Source organism: Balaenoptera musculus, chromosome 17, assembly GCF_009873245.2.
Source record: "Balaenoptera musculus isolate JJ_BM4_2016_0621 chromosome 17, mBalMus1.pri.v3, whole genome shotgun sequence".
In the NCBI taxonomy this organism is placed as follows: domain Eukaryota; kingdom Metazoa; phylum Chordata; class Mammalia; order Artiodactyla; family Balaenopteridae; genus Balaenoptera; species Balaenoptera musculus.
Window position 1 is genome coordinate 76,911,962 of NC_045801.1, and position 24,243 is coordinate 76,936,204.

Sequence of the window (24,243 nt, forward strand, 5' to 3'; positions counted from 1 at the left end):
GATCAGAACCAATTCAAAGCCCACAGCAGCTGTGCTATAACACCAAATCCTCTGCTAAAGCAGCAGTGTGACATTTCTAACTTCAGAACAATGACGTCTCTTGGGTCGGTGTCAGTGAATACTACCTACAAGGAATGGCAAAGAGAACACATCTCTTCCCAGCAGGAGGGACTTGCCAGGGCTCACTGGCCTGCTCACTGTGACCCCAGAGCTCACTCAAGTAAGGGGGAACACCTTTCAAAGTCAATGGGAGATCAGGCATGCGTCAGCTTTAGGAGGAGCGCATCTGGTAGGAAAGAGATTCAAAGGTGGGCACAAGATCCTCTTCCCGCTAACCATCTGTTCTGCCATGCTCAGGGTCTGGCTGCATCCACTGTGCTGGCGATGGCCCCTGGGTGGGCGCCACACCTAACTGTGTCATCAGGCATCCTTTTCCTTTTTTTTTTTTTAATTTAAGTATAGTTGATTTACAATGTTGTGCTAATTTCTGCTGCACAGCAAAGTGATTCAGTTATATATATATATACAGTCTTTCTTAAAAATATTCTTTTCCATTATGGTTTATCATAGGATATTGAATATAGTTCCCTGTGCTCTACAGTAGGACCTTGTTGTTTATCCATTCTCTCTATATAAAAGCTTACATCTGCTGACCCCAACCTCCCACTCCATCCCTCCCCCTCCCCCTTGGCAACCACCAGTCTGTTCTCTATGTCCGTGATTCTGTTTCTGTTTCATAGTTAGGTTCATTCGTGTCATATTTTAGATTCCACATGTAAGTGATATCATATGGTATTTGTCTTTCTCTTTCTGACTTACTTCACTTAGTATTATAATCTCTAGTTGCATCCATGTTGCTGCAAATGGCATTATTTCATTCCTTTTTATGGCCGAGTAATATTCCATTGTGTATATGTACCACATCTTCTTTATCCATTCATCTGCCGATGGACATTTAGGTTCCTTCCATGTCTTGGCTATTGTGAATAGTGCTGCTATAACACAGGGATGCGTGTATCTTTTTGAATTACAGTTTTGTCCAGATATATGCCCAGGAGTGGGATTGCTGAATCATTAGGCACCTTTCAAAACATAAGGGACAGTCAAGGAGAAGTATGTTGTCTTATGGTTACAAAGGGTAGACCACTGACATTGATGGATTTAACATTTCTGCTTGTGGTTATTTGAAAATTATTAGGCAATTACATCTGTTATTTTGTAATTTGGCCGAGCACAAATTTGCCTTGTGGACACGGAGATGGACGTTGTCATGGAGAAGTGAGTGAGCCAGGGAGTGAGATAACTGACCAAGCCACCGGGCTCATGATTCCCATGAAATCTGCACATCACTATTTACTTGTGGGAAAAAAATGGCCATCCAGTAGGAGAAAATTTCAATAAATGCCAACAGTATACCAAGGTGTGCCATGAACAGGAAACACAGGACTCTCAACAGAATTAAGGTCAGATCAAAGTCAGAAGCTCACCCATGTTGGGAAATTTAGGTATTTACAAAGGTCTCGAGAGAAAAGCCTTGTGAATGCCTGTCCCTGCATCTCTTTCCGAAAGAACGGCGTCAGGTGGTATTTCCAGGCCTGGCAGACAATGAGAATGAATTAGGAGGCTTTGCTACATAGGCATACGCCCACTCCCACACACCAGCCCCCAGTCCTAAGTACAGAGTGGACTCTGTGTTTAAGTGTGTCTCTCCCAGAGGCAGTGGTCCAGGGACCATACACAGGATGCAAAGCTGGCAGAGCCAGATCCAGTGTGAGCCCGTGCGCTCACGAGGGACCCAATCTGTGTGTGCGGAGATGTTAATCCCCAACTCGGGATGCTACATTTATAGAATCCATACTTCTGAGCTCCTTGAAAACTGACGCGATGTAAGTTTTATACGCCAGAGATCGACACTAGCGGCCACGCACGATGTGTTCTTTCATTCTGACAATACAGATCTGTGTTCTGTCACAGGCCACCTGCATCTCTGTGATTTACTTTCTTAAGTAACTTAGAAAGAGGATGTGTGCTTATCTCAAGTTTACAAAGGGAGTCTCAACTTCACATCTGTCGAGTACAGAGAGAAAAAAATCTCACGTTTTTATGGATGTTAAGGATTTCATTCTATAGTGTGAAGTGACTATTAAGTGATTTAACCTATTTCCCCTAATTATAGTAATTTATAGGAAGGGTTCCTATACCCCCAAACATCTAAATGTGCACTTTCCCTAAAATTTATGGACCAATATCATAATTGATATATGCTTATTTTATTTATTATTTATTTCAAATATTTGTACACCCCGGTATGTGATTTCTTATCTACAAGGGGGTGACTTAAAGGCAGATCACTTTTTATACGCAGAACCTAAAATAAAGCTTAATCAAGCACAATGCTCTGTTTCTATTCTGACATCGCTGATGTTCTTTGATGTCTCTATTTCCACAACAAAGCCTTTGCCATTAAGAAAGCTGAAGTTCTGAATATGATGCTTTCTTCATGGACCTAGCATTTGGACATAACTCTGAACATATAGGAAAGTGCTTTAAAAAGACTTCTTGTTTTAAAATTTTTATTGGAGTATAGTTGATTTATAATGTTGTGTTAATTTCTGCTGTACAGCAAAGTGAATCAGTTACACATATACATATATCCACTCTTTTTTAGATTCTTTTCCCATATAGGTCATTACAGAGTATTGAGTAGAGTTCCCTGTGCTAATAAGTAGGTGCTTATTAGTTATCTATTTTATATATAGTAGTGTGTATATGTCAATCCCAGCCTCCCAATTTATCCCTCCTCCCCCCGCCCTTGCCCTCCTGGTAACCAAAAGACTTCTTGAATCACTGAATGACCAAGCCTAAATCTTGATTATTTCAGCAGGAATTTTTAATAACAAAACTGGACATTTAAAAAATTAGTCAACTTTCTTTGGTCAAGTTTTCTTTTCTAGCTGCATCTCTTAACAATGTCTCCAAGTCTTCGGAAGCTAGAGCTTATATTATTCTAATATTATTTATAATCTGCCTAAATTGGCTCCATAGGACTAAAATATTAGATATTAACACTGCTTTCTGTCAAAGCCAATTTCGATTACAGCTTTGAGTTACAAGCCTAAGCTTCTCATAAAAATGTCTTAAAAACCTCTTCAACCATCAGGTAAAATTTTGGTTTTAAATCTCTAATTATTCACAGTAGACCACCATTGCCTGGGTTTTCTGCCAGATCTCAGCTAGATCATGATCATGTTCATGATGTATTTGGGTGTATTCTGAGCCAAGTGCAACAACATTTTATTACTTGTTATTTTGAATTATACTGTTTAACATTAATGTGTATGCATGTATACAATTCTGAAGTCTCCTAAGGAAATTACTTCTTCCAAGTCACCACTAAAAGAAATATTGCCTTGGTCACATCTCTCTGATTGTCTTCTCATCTGAGGAGGAACTAAATGCTGTTAGTAGATCCTGGAGGACAGCCTGAGACAGACAGGCCATGATGTGGGGTCACTGGCGGAGACATCACACTGTCTCAGGTCCCTCTGTGGGAGATGCCTCTGGCACTGCTGAATCAGCCCCATCTCAAACCTTTTGAATGGTAAGTGATCCCTGAATTATCTGTAACTGGTACATGATTATCCTGTCAACTGGGAAAGATTCGTGACAGTGACTCCTCCATCCAGCTGATAAACAGAGTTAGGTCAAAGCCCCAAGTCTTCCAGTCTTTACCATGTACTGTCCCAATACCTTATGGTGAGGAACCATTCAGTCATGGATGGAGGGTAGTAGGAATTAATCTAAAGTCACAGGATGGTTGCTTTATTTCTTTTTCTGAACAAAATGTTCAGTTAGACATTCAATATGCATTACTAAATGTTGTATGCAGAGCAGAGTGAGGCACTGGACACTCAAAGATATATAGGTGGTCTCCATCCTTCTGATCTAGTGCAAGCAACATCGTTTTGTTCATTGGAAGGAGTTCAATGCAGGATACAAAGAAACCTGCTTTACCCTTCTTTTAGGTGGATGTAAGAACCATTTATACTACTGCTTGTACTGTAAATAGAAACTGACCTACAAAAGCGAGGTGGCTTGAAGTCTTAGAATGAGGGGTTTATGCAAGAAATCTAGAAGTCATTTTTTCAGACATATTTCTGATATGAAAAATAAAACGGATATTGGATATATACGTATATATATGCGTTTTATTTGTATAAAGAAACTCAGAAAGGATGCATCTACAAACTGTCGCCCATTTGGAGCACAGGAGCAACTGTTTGAGGGGGGTCACTGTGTGATTAAGACTTACTACGTTGGTTTGACTTTTGAACGATGGAAATATGTTATCTATTTAAAAATAAAATGTTTAAATCCTCGAAGGTTGCATACTATTATCTCCATTTTAGAGATGAGGAAACTGAGGCAGAGCAAAAATGAGTCTCTGCCTAAGACCCTGATCCTGTAAGAGAAAGGAGCTATTGAAGAGTTTTAGCGACTGGGCATGTGTCTGTTATAAAGATCCCGGCGGGAACAGAGGGAAGAATGAAGTGGATGGGCTGGAAATGGAGACCCGGAGGCCAGCCAGGGGGCAACGGCAGTAGTTCAGGTGAGGGGCAGTGAGGACCTGAACCCAGGAGGACAGATGGAGAACAGGGAATGTAGCTCAGGTTGTCAGAAGGCAACATAAACTGAGCGTGTTACCTGATTGGCAGGTGATGGGAAGAGTGAGGGCAGTTCCTGGGTCTGAACTGAAGTGTGAATGGATTGTAGTGTTCCAAACAGAGGTAGGGAAGACAAAGCAATGTTCAGATGAAGAGTTCAGTCCCATCAGGAAACCATGTAGTGGTACAAGTCAGGGCTGGAAATAAAGAATGGGGAGACCTAAGTGATGACTACATAAAATGACACAGCGACCCTGATAAGCAGGTGAAAGGACACAGCAAACCTATGAGGTAAGACCTACCTTGTCCCATTTTGTAGGTGGACCTATGGAGACCCTGAGCTCTTGAGAGACTTTCGGAAGGTCTACAGCTAAATATCAGATGGGATTCAAGCCCAGGCTTGCCTGGCCCCAAGCCCCATTTTCTTTCCATCTTCCCACACTGCCTTCCATCAGATGCTGTAACAGATGCTGGATACGTTTTCTATCAAACGCCTCACAAATAAAATTCAGCATTAGCACCTCAAAAATATTCTTTAATTATTCAGAAATGTAGTTTTAGTTTATAAAACGACTGAAATCCGTCTTCACTATTTCCTGAGCTGATTTTTTTCATTGTATAGTGCATATATGTGTAAGTATTTTGAACCGTTTTTTGCCCTTCACTGAAGAAATATCTATGAAGTATATATATTAGCTCTTTTCAGTTAATGTTAATTTCTAGAAGGCATGTAATAATCTGGTGCCAGAAATACCACAGAAGAATTGACAGAAAATTATTCGATAACACTGCCAGGAAGCAGAGTTTACTGCTTAAGAAGAAAAGGTTGAGAGACTTTGACCTTCTGAGGTCTGACAGGAAAGCTATGACCTGAGTCTCATCCTTTGCCGTTACCACACACTTGCCAATATCCAAAAAGTCAGAGGAAGATTTCAGTCCAGAAACTAACTGTGGGGGAAATCCTGCACCCCAAGTGCTCGGTTGGCTGTAACGTTTCCACGGAGCCCGCTGTTTCCATGCTTTTCCAGAATAAAATGAGTACAACCAATAGATACTATAGAAGGTGATGGATGCGTACGTCTCATGAGTATCTGTAATTATTTCCTACTGCTGCTGTAACAAATCACAAAGCAACACAACTTTATTTTCTTACAGTTCTGTAGGTCAGTAGTCTAAAAAGGGTGTCAGTGGGCTCAGATTAAGGTGACAGCAGGGATATGGTCCTTCTGAGGCTCTAGGGGAGAATGCGTTTCCTCATCCTCAACAGGTTCTAGATGCTGCCCACGTTCCTTGACTAATGGCCCCGTCCTTCCATCTTCAAAACCTTCACTGCACCTCTGATCCTGCTTCCATAGTGGCAATTCCCTCTGGCTCTCTTTCTTTGCCTCCCTCTTTCACTTTTAAGGACTCTTGTCATTACCTTGGGCTCACTCGGGTAATCTAGGATGATGCTTTCCCTACTTTAATGTCAGCTGATAGCAACTTTAACTCCATGTGTAAGCCCCCTTTGCTTTGTAGCCTAATATATTCCCAGGGATTAGGATGTGGACATCCTTGGGGGCCACCATGTATCTTACATACTAGCCCATCAAACATAATCCAAGAATGTCATTTTTCAAATATGCTATCAACTTGTGATTGAAGTATATGGATATAAAGACAGAACATGAGTATGGATATGCATTTAGAGAAGAACAACTGTTGCCTATTATCTTAGAGTATAAGACAGTAAGTTACTTTCATACCTCAAAATGCATGCGATATTATAAAATGGCAGATTAACAAAAGTTAAACTAGGCTTAAGAGGATGTTAGCTCGCTGATTATTTTTACCAGAATCAATATTGGTTAGGAGAGTAAGAACTCCTTGCATCCAAAGACTCCTTTTTATTGGGGATTTCTTGTCTATATAAATATCCCTATTCGAGGTCTGAATGGTAGATATTTCCACTGTGGCTCTACAATTCTAAGTTTGTATTTAATTGAAGAAACAGCTTAATATCACTTCATCTGAAATCAATAAAGTTTAGATGGATAGAAGACAGAGAAAAATGAATCAGTTTTTACACACTGGTGTTTCTGACAAAGGAGGGAGGTTGTCCTGATCCTGACTGCCCATTCAGTCATGATGGTTTTGTGAAAATACGAACCCTGGTGCTGGACTCTTGTCTTCCTGGTATTATGTTGAACTGGGACATAAAACACAGAGGGTCTTGAGAAAGTAACGAGTCAGTGCCCCTCTGTAACCCTGAATTGATGGCTTTCATACTGGCTTTGGCATTTACTGTTCAAATTCAATCTTCTCAAGGGGATGAAAACACTGATGGGCATTATTGCCATCTTACCTGCCCTCCCATCTTCCTCCCCACAGTTTCCGTAGAAACAGGCTGGTAAGAAACCACCACTGGCAGAAAGAGCTACAGGGTCTTCCCCAGCACTGAGGCCATGGGAAGTAAGATGAGTTTTGCATTTTAAACTATACATAATACATTAGCAAATGGCACCAAGTATAAGAACTTTGAATCGTGCCAATATTTCAAAGAGCACATGTTAAAAACCTGACTGCTTACTTTTCAGAATTTAGTATGCAACATATGTCTTGATAGAATGAAAAGAAGAATCAAAACTGCTTCAAGGGAACGTGATTTGAGAAAAACCTACTTGTTTCTGAAATGCTTATTAAGAAACAATCTATCAAACATGAAGTAGATTTTCCATAGGCCTGCAGTTTGCTAGGCATGTACCCAAGGGTGGTGGTTAAACAGGCAGGACTGGTTGACCGGAGTGTCTGTTCAGTGTCTACACTTCAGAATTAATCACCACATCCTTGTTTGTAAAATAAAAGCCCAAAGTCCTGGAATTTCTTGCTATTATGAAGGAAAAGGGTATGATCAGCAAGGAGACACTGAGAAGGTGATTTGAAAAGTCTCAAATCAAAGTATAAGGATGGTCTGAAAGAATTTCTACCACAATTTTGACAGGAGGAGATACACTGGATAAGCATATGAATGCTTACTAAAGCGAACTAAAGCGAACACACGTGATGGCACAGGGTGAGTGGACCACAGGGCTTCCGTTTTTCCCATGGTACAGACCAGCACCATTCATTTTAATGACCTCAGACCAGTATTTCCAGAGTGATTTTCCTGCCTCTGTAAAATAAAGCACAGGAAAGGAGAAAAGTGTGCAGAAGTGGAAAAAAGGATGTGTTTAAAAATTATTATAAAGTAATAACCTTTCAGCTTCTCGTATCATTTAGAATGAAACCACACAGGATGAAGGATTCGGCATTTGTCACTCTTCCCCCAATGCCCATCTTTCCCTATATCCTTGATGAAAACACCACCACAAACAAAAGAGAAAAAGCAATGCAGATGAAAACAACTTTTCTGCTCAAGGTCAGAAATGAAGAAAAATGAATGTCTGGCCAATAGAAAAGTTACAGGTTCAGGCAGTAAATGAGAAATGAATATTTCACTAGAACAACATATTTTCTGCATGATAATTCTCCTCTTAAACAATGGGTATTGTTTTTAAAACGGCTAGAGTTTTCCAATTTTCATGTCTGTGTTACATTCTAATATAAAAATTTTCATGTCTATGTTACATCCTACTATAAAGTTATCTTCTCTCCAAAAGTACCTACATTTACCATAATGAAACGACTAATTCCTTACCTTACTTGACCCATCAGTTTCATTTTATAGGTGGTCACTCCCTCCTCCTTGAAATTCTGCTTAAGTGGTTGTCCTTCTAGTTTCCTGGTCAGCCCTTCTCGGGCTCCTGTGCTGGTTCATCCCTCATCTCCTGGACCACTAAATACTGGAGTCCTCAAAGCTCAATCCCTGGACCTCTTCTCTTTTCATCCCACACTCATTCCCTTGGGGTCCACGTCCACTGTATGACTCTAAAAATCTGTCTATAAGCTGGTGACTCCCCAAGGTATACATCAATCCGGGTACCATACTGGTTAGTGTAACACTAATTTCTCTAACAGATGAACTATCAAATCTTAATGCACAAAACTTTATTTCTTGCTCCCCAAGTCTATAATAAGCATTCCTAATTGGCAGGCGGTCTTAGGTTATTCAGGGACCAAGGCTCTTTCCATCCCATTGCTCTGCTTTCTTATGTTAGAAGTCCTCTAAGGACATGGAAAGACGCTAGATCCTCCTGCCTGTGAGATTTTCACAGCCTATGCCTGGAGGGGATGCATATCACTTGTGCCCACATTTTCAGGCTAGAACTCAGACACAAAGCCAGATAACCGCAAGGAGGCCAAGAAATATAGCCTAGCTGGTTGCCATAGAGGAAGAAGAAAGCCTAATAGACATCTCAATCTTAGCATTCTCAAGGAGTTCTCCTAATATTCCTTCCCAAACAAACAACCCCCCCAAAACAAAAAACCCACAAAAACAAAACAACAACAACAAGAGCCTCATTTTTTCCCCCCGAGTCTTTCCCATCATATCAAGTGACAATTCAGTGCTTCTTTTGCTCAGGCCAAACACAGTGTCATCCCGGATTCTTCTCTTTCTCTCATATCCCACATCCAGTCCATGAAAAAATCTGTCGACGCCATCTTCAAAATATATACAGAATCAGATCACTTCCCACCACTTTTGCCACTTCTATCCCAGTGAAAGATTCTATCCTCTCTCTCCTAAAATTATGGCCAAAGTTTTAAACTTCTACTCTTGCTTTCTTACAATCTATTCTCAACTCTTAGCCTAAATGATCCTTTTAAAATGTAAATCTACCATGACTCTCTGCACAAAACCCTGCAAAGGCTCCACGTCTCACTCAAAGCAAAAGCCCCCCTTTGCACTGGTCCACCAGGCGGGAGAGGATTTGCGTCCGTCCTTATTCCCACTCTGCATCCCCTCACTCACTCTGATTCAGACATGTTGACCTTCTTGCTGCCCTTGAACATGCTGTGCAAGGCCCTCTTAGATCCCTCGGCCTGAATATCCCCCAGACGTCACACAGCTCACTAAATACCACCTTCTCCGCAGGTTGAAATCATGCCCCCGCTCCACTGAGAACGCCCTGTGCCGTTCCCTGCTTTATTTTTTCTGCAGAGCACATATCATCCTCATACATGTTACATGTTTTTCTTATTAAGATGTTTAATTCTGTTTCCTTCCATTAGAATGCAAGCTCCATAAAAGCAGAGAATTTTGTGTATTTTTTGTTTGTTTTTGCAGCTGTATCTACAATGCTGGGATAATGTTTGGCACGTGGTAGGTGCTTAAGACATATTTTTAAATGAATAAATGAGACATTTATCTTTAAAGACTCGGGCTAGATGCCTGTTCCTATGCCAGCAAGCCAGTCCCCTCACGCTCCATCTGCAGGATGATGGCTCTGGAACTTCTCTATAGATTCGGGGTCCAATGATACCTAAGTATTACCACAGTACCGTGCATCATGGCCAAATAAAAGAAGATACCGTCTATGGCCAAACACAGCAGAGACAGTGGATTGATTATTTATTGACAATATGACATTAATTGGGCCACCACTGGGGCGTCACTAGCACTATTCTTCCTCCCGTCCCCAACTCATTTGCTTGATAGAGACAGCCAATTCCACACTTTGCTACACGTACAGGTTTTCCCTGCCTGCCATTAATTTTGTTCAAAGTAATGCCCAAAGCCATTTCTGAACACATCACACTTGACCCTGAGTGGGAAAGACAGACAAAGAGCAAAGGTAAAAAGTACCCCAACTCATTTTATTTGTACTTAAAAGTAGTTACTTTCCCTCAGACATATAAGCACTGATATCCTATTTTCCCACGAATCTCTTTGACTCTCAACCACCATATTTTATGAGCTTTCAGAGGAAGAGATGAAGATTTAGTCACTTTGACTTTGAAGTGCCTCTTTGTTGACATTGACTATGACACCAAAATTAATTGTCGACATTTCGAGTTTAGTGAATGTTTGGTAGATTACTTTCAGTTTTTGGCTTTCCTTTTTTTTTTTTTAACATACTTCATGATATTTGCAAGTTTCATACTACCAAAATTTTATATAAACTACTCAGGCAAAAATATCTTATTTGCTGGTACTGATGATTAATGTTTTTAACACTGAGAAAATTAAAAACATGTAATTGTCATGAGTACTACTGGCGCATAACATGGATGAAGGTCATTACATGGTCAAGGAAAGATCTTAAAATAGCTGGTATTTTGATTAGCCCCGATTCCTCCTTTGTCTTTCTGTACATGGATTTATTAATAAACCTCTTAACACTGAGAGGTTCTTACAAATCAGCACTCTAATTTCAAATAAAGACCAGTTAAGCAACTTTGTGTCTTCATCCAAAAAGGAACTACTGGGAAAAATAAGCATAGTGAATTCTCATTGTCTCACCTTCTATGGGACCTGACCACCCCACTTCTCAGGGCCGCCCCACCTCTTCTGTGCCACCAGGCCATAATTCCACAGATTTTGCCTTTGACAAGAAATGAACACCTTGCCGCCACGTGAATTCAAAGGAGTGGCCCTGAGCACCAGCCCTGAAGGACACTGGACGGGCAGGGGTGAGTCAGGGAATCATCTCTAGGGGAGTGGAAAGCAGAACAGCCCACTTCTGGGTAAGAAAAATGGCCCTAATTATCAGCCTGAGCACTGGGGAATATATGTCAACTTTTGTTGGAGGATTTGGAATAAAACACAGAATTTTTTAAAATTTGGTAACCGTACATACACAAGGATCAGATTTGACTCCGTCTTATCTCTTGCCCTCTCTCTCTGAAACTTGAAATAAAAATGTGTTAGAGAATGAGCCCCCTCTCCTTTCTTTTTTCTCACCGTCCAGCCATCACAGGGGCGGGTCCTGCGGATGTGTGTGTGTGTGTGTGCAAACCCACACTCGCCCGAGAACGTGCCTGCAGGCCTTAAGGAGCTGGGCCCTTCCCCACTGAGACTGGCTTCCTCATTCTATTTTGAAGAGCATTTATACAGTGCTCACAATTATTTATAACAGTGCTAACTACTTAATACGGTTGCCTGAGCTATGGAATCAAAAGTCACAGCATCCTTAGGGATAAATTAAGAATATTTGGAATTTCATGTTGACGTGAAATCCTATTTGGAGCCACGCAGGTCGCCTATGAAACCAGAACTTCCCCTTCTTTGCCATTTGCTCCTGTGTTTTCTCTCTCAGCCCCACAGGGTCTCCACGGTCTCTTCCTGCAGCCCCGACTTAAACACAACCTATTTTAACGGAAGAATCTGAGAGTCACGCACACTTAGATGCAAACAGCTACAGCAAGTAAGTCTTCTCTTCCCAGGGTTATCTGCACGTTAACAGAGATCAGAGCCTTAAGTTTAAAAAATTAAGCTTTAAATGTTCCAGCAGTTTCTATTAGGGGTGGGGTGCATTTATTTTCAGGAGGGGGCATCCTCCTATCAATGAAATTACAACCTAACTGCTCTTGCCTGTGACAGGTAAGGCCAGGACGAGGAACGTGTGTGAATTCTAGCTCTTTTTTTTTTTTTTTAATTCTAGCTCTTTTGTACCCCGTGACATTAATGGAAAATGGAAAGCATTATACATTGCATATTTATATAATACGTATTTCATAACACTTTGGGTTATTATATTTTTAAAATTGTGTCCACTTATATGTTCAGAGATATATACTATTAAGTCCAGATATTCTGCAGAGTTTAGCTCAGAATAACCAATTCATATAAATAGATACAATATGCTTTTCTTATTGGAAAAAAAAAAAACCTTTTAGTATAGATTTTGGACATTTCTAACTGAATATGGTTAGAATATTAAAAGCACACAAGTAGTTCAATTTCACATAGTAATGCCCTAAATTGTACTCTTGAGACCCCACCAAAGAATGCGCTTTGTGTGTGTCTGGCTTGCAAACGCTGGCATTGATTTGGGTTTGACTCCTGGCTTTAAAAATAATGATCATAAGAATAATATCATTTATTCAGTGATTCCTCTGCCCCAAGCTTTGAGTAAAGCATTTAAATTATCTTATTTAATTCTAACAACATTTCTACAAATAAGATACTCTCTCCATTTTAGAGATGAAGAAGTTGCGACTTGGGGACTTCCCTGGCAGTCCAGTGGTTAGGACTCCATGCTTCCACTGCGGGGGCCCAGGTTCGATCCCTGGTCAGGGAACTAAGATCCCACATGCTGTGGCAGTGGCCAAAAAAAAAAAAAAAAAAAAAAGAAGTTGCAATTTTAAGTCCATTTAGCTACTAAGTTATTGAAATGATATTAACATTTAGGTCTATACTGATGCCGAAGATCACAGGCTACACCATGAACTCAGTCATTTCAAAAGGCACTTCTTGCCCCCATGCAGAGTGCTGTGGATACAAAGAAGGCACGCTTTATATTCTTACAGATCTCCAGTCTCATCCAGGGACCTGGGCGTGCACCTCTATGACCACAGGAAACTGCGAAGAATGTCACGAGAGGACGAGAACCAAGGTTGTCTGGGGCTCAAAGGAGATGCTCGTAGTCGTACTGCGAGTTAGATTACGGAGGACTTCCTAGAGGAGGTGACGTTCAGGATGAGCTGAAAAGGACAAGCAGGGATTACTTAGGGGAGGACAGGCCACTGGTAAGGAGGAGATCATGTGAAACTATCTTCCTAGCATCTTGAAACCATGTGACACTGTCAGCGCCGCTGTCACATCGAAAGATCTGAAGAACAGAAGTGATTGACCTAATGGGAGAGCAGATGCCAGACCATGAAAGAATGTATCTGAAAAATGGAAGCAGCATAGCAGGATTTTAAGGAGGGGCTGACAGGAGCACATTGGCTTTTAAGACCTTGGATATTTAACTTTGCTAAACTCCATTTTGTCATCTGTAAAATGGAGGAAAGGATTTAGCAATGACTAAATAAGTTAATACAAAGCTGTAGGTGGACCTGCCCAGAGCAATTGCTCAGTGACCAGTAAGGAGGAAGTAGGTTCTCCTAAACACTGTCCAGGTAGTAACCCATCCAATCTTCACTGCAGCCTTAAGAAGTGGGAACTACTCTTCATCCACGTGTAACCCATGAAGGCAGGTGGACGGAAGTTTGCACATTGTTACCTGCCCTTTCCCGTCCCTCCAGATGGCAGCTGTGAAGGGCCCGTCACTGCCCAGCCCATGGCAGGTGCCCGGGACTCCAGGTCCCCCTCAGGGGGCAGTTTCAATGTATATGATCAGAACAGTGATGCCCAGGAGACATTCCTGAGTGACATCAATTCAACTCTGTGCTCCTATACACGAGCTCTGCCTACGGGAACTCTAACACAACTTCTTTGATCAACTGATCCATATGGCGACCGCTCTAGGTGATGACTACTGGCCTTCTAGCTGAGAGACCTTTGCATTGCACCAGGAGTGGTACCAGATTCAACAGCTGCAGGCATCTTGGTGGCTAACAGGAAAGAGGAGAAAAAGAAAGGATACCAATGATGAGTTGGTAAACCCACATTCCACACCAGAGCTGTCTGAAATATAGAAATCTCTGATGAATAAAGGTAATAAATTTAAGAATTTCCCAATTATATTTCTCTTTCCCTGGATCATACTGATTTTCTATATTATTCCAATATCACAATGACTGCATCAGTTCTACTTGTAAGCTTCCTACTACTTCTATTTTTAAACCCATCCATAAATATCTCTATAAATAATGTAGGGTGTGGATCAATGTTTAGTCAACAGATAAAGAAATCAGTAAAGTTCATGACTTGCCCAAAGTCACACAGTGTAGATGGTGGTTTGTTCTAGAATTCCATAGGATGATTGAACCAAGGAAATTTGCTGAAGAAGTTACAGAAGCAGACACTAATATCCAGAGTAGGGTTGGGATAGGTGACCAATGATGGAATGTCAACATAAGTGTGGTAGGAATACCACCAATTCTGACCAGATAGGGAACCAGAAGGTGTAGTGGGAAAGGTTCCTCAGGGTACACGTAGTAGGAAAGGTAACTCAGGATCCTGATAAGTCAGCATACATCTGGATATTATCAACAAAGAGGAGCCAGTACAGCATCAAATGGAATGAGACAGCTCAGAGTAAGAACTGAGCTGTCCTTGGTGGATGAAGTTGCCTTAATTCCACTTGTCTTTATTTTCCTGCAAATTCCCTGGCAGAATCCAGACCTAAGTGACATGTATCTGAAAGCTTGCTAGGAAAGACAAGTGGGGAAAAGACCAAATGTGGGGAAAGAACTTAGGAAATGGACCTCGCGCCATATTCTGACATGCTGAAAGGTCAGGTATGGCCAGTAAAAAAAAAACCTAAATCTTTTGAAGGGCAGTGCACAAGCCAACAGGTCACTTAGCCAAAATGGTAGGGGGATGATTTCATTTTTCAGTCCTCCACGCAGTAGGTTTTTGAGTTGCAAGGACAGAACAAAGAATTATCTGCAGGAACCACATGCACCTTAAAACACAATGAAAAATGATTATATGTACTCACTGAGCACCAATGTAGAAGACTGGAATTCTGGATATTCATTTCATCTCCATGGCTAGCAATCTCCTTAGAGACTGGTTTACCCTGAAAGTTTGTGGAGACACTGCTAGTGTAGCCCCGTGTGCCACAATGTGGGCCTTCCTATGGATGGGTAACAGACATCCCAGCCTAGAGGGGATGTAACAAGATTTTGGACCCCCTGAACGCTTATGCCGCATGTCTCTTTTCCTGTCTCTTCATTTCTTTAAGGATTTTTAAACTTTTGTTGAACTTTAAACCTATATCATTTTAAAAAATCAAATAGTATTAAGAGATTTACATTGGGAACCCATGCTCCGTTCTTTCTTAGCTAGGATGCCCAATCCCACACCCCAGAGACAAGTATTTTCAACCCTTTTTAGGCATTTCTTCAAGCATTTATCTCCAATCTCTTTGCTTCTCGTTGTCACCTTATAAATTTTAGACATGATTACAGAATTAATTAAGAGAAAGGTTTAACTCTTATATCCCATCTCACTTCTTCCTTCCTTTCCCATCTCATACTGTGACAGTGTAAGCGACGTCTCCTATTCAAGACACTTGGTGACATGTCCTTACTCACTTATATTTATACATTTATTTTAATTTAGAATTGTCTCCTTTTTTTTCGTTTGTTTTCTTACATATCTATCACTCATTTCTTCCCAGGCATTACAACAGATTTGCCCAAACTCTAGCAAGATAGTTTCCCAAATGTACAGAAACAGTAGCAAACTGTCTACCCCTCGTGTTCCCCATGGAGTTCCTCTCATACATCTCAGCTCCAGTCAAAACTGGCTGGTCCTGAAGGTCACTCCCCTACGTCCAAAGCCCAGTTTCTTGCATTGTATCTCATGTCTTACTCCCTCTGGGGTAATTCGTCCTTTGGCTGAATCACATCTTCTAGTAGCTTCTTAAGATGTCTTGTTTGAGAGGTAATTTGTGTGTGTGTGTGAGTCCTTGCATGTCTGAAAGTGTCTTTATTATTACACTGGATGGACAAATGGCTGAATGTGTAATTTTATATGGAAAATCATATTCCCCTATCTCCACTGTTTCCTATTATTCAGGATTAATATGAGCATTGATCGTTATTCCCTGTGGATGGTCTCATCTTTAAGATTTACACTTTCTCCCTGTTATTCTGATATTTTACAGTGGTTAGCATGGATATGTGTGTGTGCTTTCTTTTTTAATTAGACTGGGTGTTTGAAGGTCTCTTTTAAGTTAGGACTTTATATTCCTTGAAGTTTAATGTGTTATTTCTTGAATAACGTCTTCCCTTGTGTTTTTATCTGTTCTGTTTTTTGGAACTTCTATTAGTTACATTCAACTTTTTGGATCGATCTTCTAAGATTCTTACCTTTTTTCTCTTAATGTCTTTCCTTTATACAACTGACTCCTTCCAAACTCTCTACATTTTCTTTACATGTCTACTTTATTTTAAATTTCTATTTGTTTTCTGATGGTCCTCTTATTACAATATACTCTTATAATATATGTGATATCTTATTGTTTTAAAAAATATTGTTATTTTGAAATTTTTCTTCTGCTCCTGTGTTATGCTGCCTCTAGGAACTTTTTTAAACAAATGCTCGTGAAGATGTGGAGAAAAAGGAACCCTTGTTCACTGTTGGTGGGAACATAAATTGGTATAACCACTATGGAAAACGGTATGGAGGTTCCTCAAAAAATTAAAGATACAACTACCATACGATCCAGCAATTCCACTTCTGGGTATTTATCCAAAGAAAACAAAAACACTAACTTGAAAAGATAGCTACACCCATAACAGCATTATTTACAATTGCTAAGACATGGAAGCAACCTAAGTGTTCATGGATAGATGAATGGATAAAGAAGATGTGGTACATATCTACGATGAAATATTATTCAGCCATAAAAAAGAAGGAAACCCTGACATTTGTGACAACATGGATGGATCTTGAGAGGATTGTGCTAAGTGAAATAAGTCAAACAGAGAAATAATCTCACTTATATGTGGAAGCTAAAAATAAATAAATAAAACCAAATTCATGGAAAAAGAGATCAGGTTTGTGGTTACCTGAGGCAGGGGATGGGATTGGGGGAATTGGATGATGGTTAAAAACATATACACTCACAGTTATAAAATAAGTAAGTATTGGGGATGTAATATAAAACATGATGACTATAGTTAACATTGCAGTGTGGTATATTTGATACTTGCTAAGAGAGCAAATAGTAAAAGTTCTCACAAGGAAAAAACATTTTTTTATAACTATATGAGGCGATGAGTGTTAGCCAAACCTCCTGTGGTCATCATTTTGCAGTATATGTGTGTCAAGTCATTATGCTGTACCCCTTAAACTTATACAGTGCTGTTTGTTAATTGTATCTCAGTAAAACTGAAATTTTTAAAAAAAGGACTTTTTTCATTTAAAAAATATTTTGGTTTCAGTTTTTCACAATGGGAATGTTCTAACACACCTGGTGATTTTCGTTCTCTGTTCACATTAAGAGTATGTGATTTTGTTTTCTCTGGGGTTGTTCACCTTCTTCTGAGAATGCAGAGGAGTTTACCGTTAGTTGTGGGTTCTCTGGGAGCAGACGGAGGGGGTCCAGGATCTCACAGGATCACAAGCTGCCTTATGGTCCATCTTTTTTCACTCTTAACGTCTCCACCCTACCTTTCCCTGGACTTGTTGACCAAGTTGAAGCTCTCTGGATTGACTTCTCTAGAGAAGCAACTTCCGGTCTACAGAGAGGGTGAGGAAGAAAAGTCATCTGTCCACTGGGGTAGAAGAGGGAGCTCCCCGAACTGCCCAGGACACCCATGTGTTTCCTTGGCCGCGTTTTAACAACTGTCTTTTTCTTAGTCCTCCCGCTGGGCACCAGCAACGTTTTCTGACTGTGTGAATATAAATTTAATAGTGATCCTTTCCAGCCAATATGTACCCCCAAATCTCCACTTAATTAACCTATTTTCTTCGTCAATAAATAAGCTGTTTTAATTATAACTACTTTCTACTAAAGCATTTTAAGTGAGTTTAGGTTATTTGCAGCTGCTAATAACCTAGCGATGGGAATAATTCCTTATCTCTGTTAAAGTTCAGTGTCCTGATGAATAGGCCTTTGGCCCCAGTATATCTCCAGTAGAAGCTTCTCAGAAGATTCTTCCCGGTACCATGAATCTGGAGAGAGCGCTGCGAGGTCTGAGGTAAACCAAAGGAAGCTGATTAATCACTTCCTATCCAGCACTGTACATGGCTTGGTGGAATCTAAGATCTGATGTCACTGACATTAAGGACATCTTTCTCGGGAATCTTTAATTTTATAAAATAGAAAAAGTTTGGAAATTCCCTGGCAGTCCAGTGGTTAGGACTCCGCACTTTCACTGCCGAGGGCGCGGGTTCAATTTCTGGTCGGGGAACTAAGATCCCGCAAGCCGCGTGGCATGGCCAAAACGAAAAATAATAAATAAATAAAGTAGAAAAAATTCTCCCAAATATTTAGAAATATCAACTTTTGCTAGGTTTTAAAATGGCGATACATAACAAAAGATATTGTACCTAGAAAACATCGCAACACAAGAATGATATAAACCTTTTTCATACAGCTTTCTCAAAATTTCATTCGCGTAGACTCAAAAACAGCGACTTGAATTGCCATATTTAAAATATATTAAAATCTTTTAAGAATGATATTCAAAACATGTGTTGAAACATAATTACCGAATTAGTAAACAGAATCTGAAAATAGATTGGCAAATTCAAAAGTGAAGGCCAGACGGAAATGCTACAATCTTCCCTGTGTACACAGGGAGAGGAATTCCATCTTCTTTCCTGTGATTATGAGCTCTAAATGCAATCAATGGGCCATATACTCTCATCAAAGGTATACTCTAAGCCAACATACTTTGTCATTTCCCCAGTATCTTCGAATTACCTGTATGTCTAATATCTTCATGGATTAACAAGCCTGGCTTTCCTTTTTCCAAGTGGATTTGAGTAGACTCAAGACAGCAGTGTACCTATCCGTGTAGAGGAAATATTTGATCTCCCTGCACCAAGGACTCGATCTCTGTTTCCATGATCAGAAGGGGTAACAGAACTGGGCACTGAAAGTTTGTTAAGATTTGACATCAAAACAAGTCTTTCAAAGAGGGGGAAATTGTTATTAATCTGAGCATGTTGTCTTTGTACTGGAACTCGTGGAATGTTCTCAGGGTTCACCGTGTACAGTAAAGTATGAAGAAACAAGTGATTCAACTGACCCACATCTCATGTGTTTTATTTTTATCATTCAAGTAGATACATATCTATGAAGGCTGTTCTTCTCCTAGCAACAGCAGTGCTGATTTCCTCCTGGTCTTCTCCCTGGAAGGCCGAGTGTTGGTGTATATGCTCTTTGAAGGTCCACGGGTCATAGAATAGTCTTTGAATATTTTTTCCCACTAGGAGTCCAAAACTTTAAGAAATAACTGGCTCTTTGTCCCTTTTATCTTCTCTTGGGGGAAAAACTAGAAGGTGAAAGCACTGAAAATGTCGAATTTTTAATGTGTGTCCCAGTAAAAGTTTTTCTGTACTATACTTGGACCAAGAATTGTGTGTAAGCTGAGTAAACACAGATACCCCATTTAAAAATTGGAAGACCCTTGAAAGGCCAATTTGATGCAAAATGTATATGGCAATTAAGGCAATTAAAGTCAACTCTAGTGTGGACCTCAAGTCATGATCATTCTAAATCAAGGAAGTGCACGAAACTCAACCCAGCACCAGCCTAGACTCTCCCAAGGGAGCACCAGAAAAATACTGCTCCAAACGCATCCCCAGGAATAGAAGCGATCACCTCCAGTTCTTCCCCTTGCCCATCCCAGATCCTTGGGTTCATACTTACAAAGAACAGGAACCACATTGCAAGTTAGACCCTCCAGCTACATTATTCAGTTCTCACTCTTCAGAGGTGATTAATTGAGGCTCACTTACCAGGGGTCAAGTCTAGTTAAGAGATGAGCCAGAATTAGGCCTCAGCGTCTAGTCCAAAACGTCATGTGATCTATCCAGTTCTCTGATAAATATCACATCTCATCTGGATCTGATTGCGGACTGAATGCACAGCACAATAAATCAGTTGACTTTCCCTTTCATTTTGTAATCAACGATCTGGATGTTTCTAATTTTGCAAGTCCTCAGCATTAACAACTTTTTTCACGTTTTGTCTGGATGACTACCATTGCCAGATTTAGTGTATAATTTAACTGACATGAGAACTGGAAAGGATCAATTAAAAAGTGCTCTACATTTTGTAAGTATTAAGAACTTAGGAACCTAAATGGCTGACCATTCATTTACCATTACTTGAAGACCAAAGAGAATTTTCACAGCCTATGTAATATTTTGTTAATTTTTGCCTCAATACAGGTTCTGTATAAAACCTGCCATTTTTCTGTAAAGGAAAGATAAATGGTATATAATGACCATCTTATTGGATTTCAAATCGGGCCTTAAAACTCTCTGGAGAGTCCTCTAAGATTACACAGTATCTATCAGCTAGCTTTAAACAGAGTTTGAACTATCAAAGCTACTATCTCATTAACCTCTGGTAAATCTGACATCTAGTGTCCTCTTTCATAAATATAGCTCACGTTGAAAGCACCTTATCTGTTAACATTCCCTTTACCAGGCAAGTTTTCTAGCTAAGGTTAATTCAAAACTACGTTTTTCTATTGTAAGACTGGGGATTATTTTCATATAAGTAGACTTTGCTGCTATAAGAAGACGTGGGATATAAGATGCACAAGTTACCATTATACCAGGAGGCTTACAAATCTTCACATTTTGACCCAGCAATTATACTTCTGGGAATTTAAAGAAAGAAAGATGCACACACACACAAAATTACTCACAAGATTCTTCATTCTATTTTGACAGTAAAAATCATAAAAACATGAGGGAAATGGTTAAATAAATAATGATATATTCACTCATTGAATATTAATAAGGCACTAAAATCATGTTTTTGAGAATCATTTAATGATATGAGAAAATGCTCATCACGAAATGCTAGGTAAAAATAGGATACAAAAACACTTTCAGCTTGATTCCAATTCTATCTGTGATTCTACCTATGGATCAAAACTGTCATTGCAGTTCAACAAAAATACACAAAAATATTGATAGTGAGTGGGGGGCAGAGAGTGATTTAAATTTTCCTTTTTTTATACCTCTCTCAGTTTTTATAAGAAACATGTATTAATTTTATACTTATGAAAATCAGTATCTAAATGGTTTGTAAGTGCACTCTAAAAACAATAGTTACTTATTTTTTGCCACACAGCTAGATATCTGTGTTCGGAAAGACAACATAATGCCTGCCTTCTTGTGTGGCTTACTCACTGATCACTGTATGGTCCTGTCATGTAGAAGACAAAGAGGGACATGAGTTTGCAGTGTGATTGGCAGCATGTCTTTTGCTTCAGATGAAGCAGATGATAGAAATTCACCTCACATTCTGCCGTTTTTCCCTCAGTCTCAGCTGCTTTCACTGTCAGATCTGGTATTGCACCACATAATCTTTTAAGGTCAGACACTGTCTTTTCAATATACTTGTGAATTTTACTTTGCAAACCAGAAATTCAGGTATAAATTCTAGATATAAGATAGTGCTATTCTCGGTCATCATATGCTGCTGGGCGAAACAGGTTATTGATAGGCCATCTGATTGGACTTGTACTTGGGTGTGTATTACCAGAGCTTGAGAGATGATAAGGAAAGAAAAGACAGCCTCACACAGACAAAAAGCACTGCCTTACTATCATTAAAGTTCCTTTAAATACTGAATGCAAGTCTACTAATTACTAAATCAAACACTATTATTTTCAACCAATTATACCTTGGCAAAGTACTTGTTCCTTAGAGAGCTGAAATGGAATGGGGAGGGAAATATTAACTATCTCACTTACTGACACAAACTTAGACACATGCATTCATTCTCCCTTCATCAGTCTGCTCCTTCTTTCTTTCAGACAATGCTCTTTGGCACCTACCGTGCACCAGACATAGGGGCGATCTCTCTGAAAAAGACACCATCCTCTTCCCATGGACCTCACAGTTTATTGGAGTATAAAAAAACACAAGCAGTTGTGACATGTGATAAACATTATATGAGAGGTACTTACAATGAGCTGTGCAAGTCCAGAAGAAAGAACATTTAATTGTCTGGCAACTGGGATTTTCAGGAGGAGGAGGAGTTCGCTGTGCAGGAAAAGGGAAGAAGGAGAGAACAGAGAGCGTGTGGAGCAGAGAGGGCTGAGCCTCAGCGGAGTGAAGACGCGGGGTCTGCTGATGGAACAGTGACGGTCGAGTGGGGTGTGAGATGGGGGCGCAGGTAGGGGTAGGGCGAGTTGAGTTGAGGAATGAGGGAGTTATAAAGGATCGCGCATGACTTGCTAAGTATGACTGATATCTTCACAAAGAGCATTCCATCATTGTTGGATGCTAAAGTTATATTTTATCTATGTAGTCTGGAATAGCTAATTCTAACCCTCTATTAACAACTGTCTCCCTCCCACTTCCTTCTTCAGCAACTCGTACAGTATACTAAAACATACCGGCATCACTCTGCAATAAATCTGCTGTGTTTAACTTATTAGCACAGATTTGCATGTAAACTGAACCAAAACAAGGAGAGAAAGAAATGGCAGAAAAATGCGGCTTGCAGTTACAGCTACCCAAAGTGTTTGAGTACAGTTGTGAAAAGTGCTTGATGATGAAACTACTGCTCTGATTAATTTTAAGACTCAGTTATAAAAACCAATGACAATTCGCAAGTAACCCATGAAAGGGTGCTTAGATCATCTTAGAGCTGTAGAGCATAATGGAGGTCACATCGGGTCCACGTTTTCCAGATGAAAAAACAAAGGCTTTATGCTGATAGCCCGGGAATATACAGCTAGAGGTGGAATGGCCAGTGCTAGGTCTAAATCTTCAGGTTCACAGGGCAGGGCCATCCTGGTGCACCATGGCGCACGGTTGGAAGATGGTCATTTCCAAGATAAACAGCAGATCAATATGGCTTCCCCTTGTATGTAATTACTGCCAATAAATAGCCAGCATGGGTTTTGAAAGGCAAGCCTCCCTAGACCCGGCACAGCGTGCTGCTATGCCTGTGCAAGGTGCCTGTGAATTGCCCCCGTGAGCCAGCACAGCTTCTGCAGTAGGTTGCAAAGAACCAGGCTCAAATACAACAGCTAGTTCTTTCCTAATTCCAGTCTGCTGGTTGCTGCGCCGCGATGGCCCTAAGCTATAAATACTCCAAAGGGCAGAGCCTGTGGCAGCTTCTGAAATGCTCTTTTCAGTTGATGACCGAGATGAGAACGATCATCTTGTTAGTTATCAAAGCCCATCCCCATGTTGCCGAGAAACCCTGAGGAACATTACGTAATGTCTAAATTTAAACTTTTTTCTCCCTTCCAAAGGCTCCCCACCAACCCATCCAGACCCACTTCTTTTCTTCCCCTCTCTTTCCTCCTTCTTGTGTGTGTGTTAAGCTTTTCAAATGCAGCGTCTCTATGATCCCGTCCGGGACTCTTGTGTCCCTGCGTTTTCTCCTACTTCATAACACTTAGGGCAGCTCTTTAGGACACTTATTACAATTTCCCCCCTCACTGGCACTTAAACAAAGGAGTTCAGTTGAAAAAGAGAACTAGCTGACTGAAGTAAGTGAAAAGGACAATTCAGTGAGATGATTCGGTGAACAATTAGAATATTCAGATGGGTCAAGCACGCACGGTATGAAGTCACAGAAACTTGGATGCTATAGACACAGCCAGCAAACGGCCTGCCTGAGATCCAAGACAAGGGACACTGCCCATTATCCAAATAATTAATTATGAACTTGTTCCCAGGCAAAAACTAAACAGGACTTTGTCTTAGAAATCAAAAAATAGTTAAAGCGTTTCCTGACCGGTGTTTTTTGAGTGTCATCTAATTAAGCCACGGGAGAATTTGTTTTATTTGTATACTTGTGTCTTCGACATTACCTTCATTCTCAAGAATTTAAGTGTTAATAATAGGAAAGAAAATCACTGAGAAGGAAAGCTCATTCTCTGC

General features: G+C 40.3%; 1 protein-coding gene across 1 annotated transcript in view; it reads right to left on the reverse strand.

Annotated features, from left to right (window-relative positions):
• Nucleotides 1–24,243, reverse strand: part of XKR4 (XK related 4) — a 350,114-nt gene that overhangs the window by 280,620 nt on the left and 45,251 nt on the right. The window lies entirely within an intron of this gene.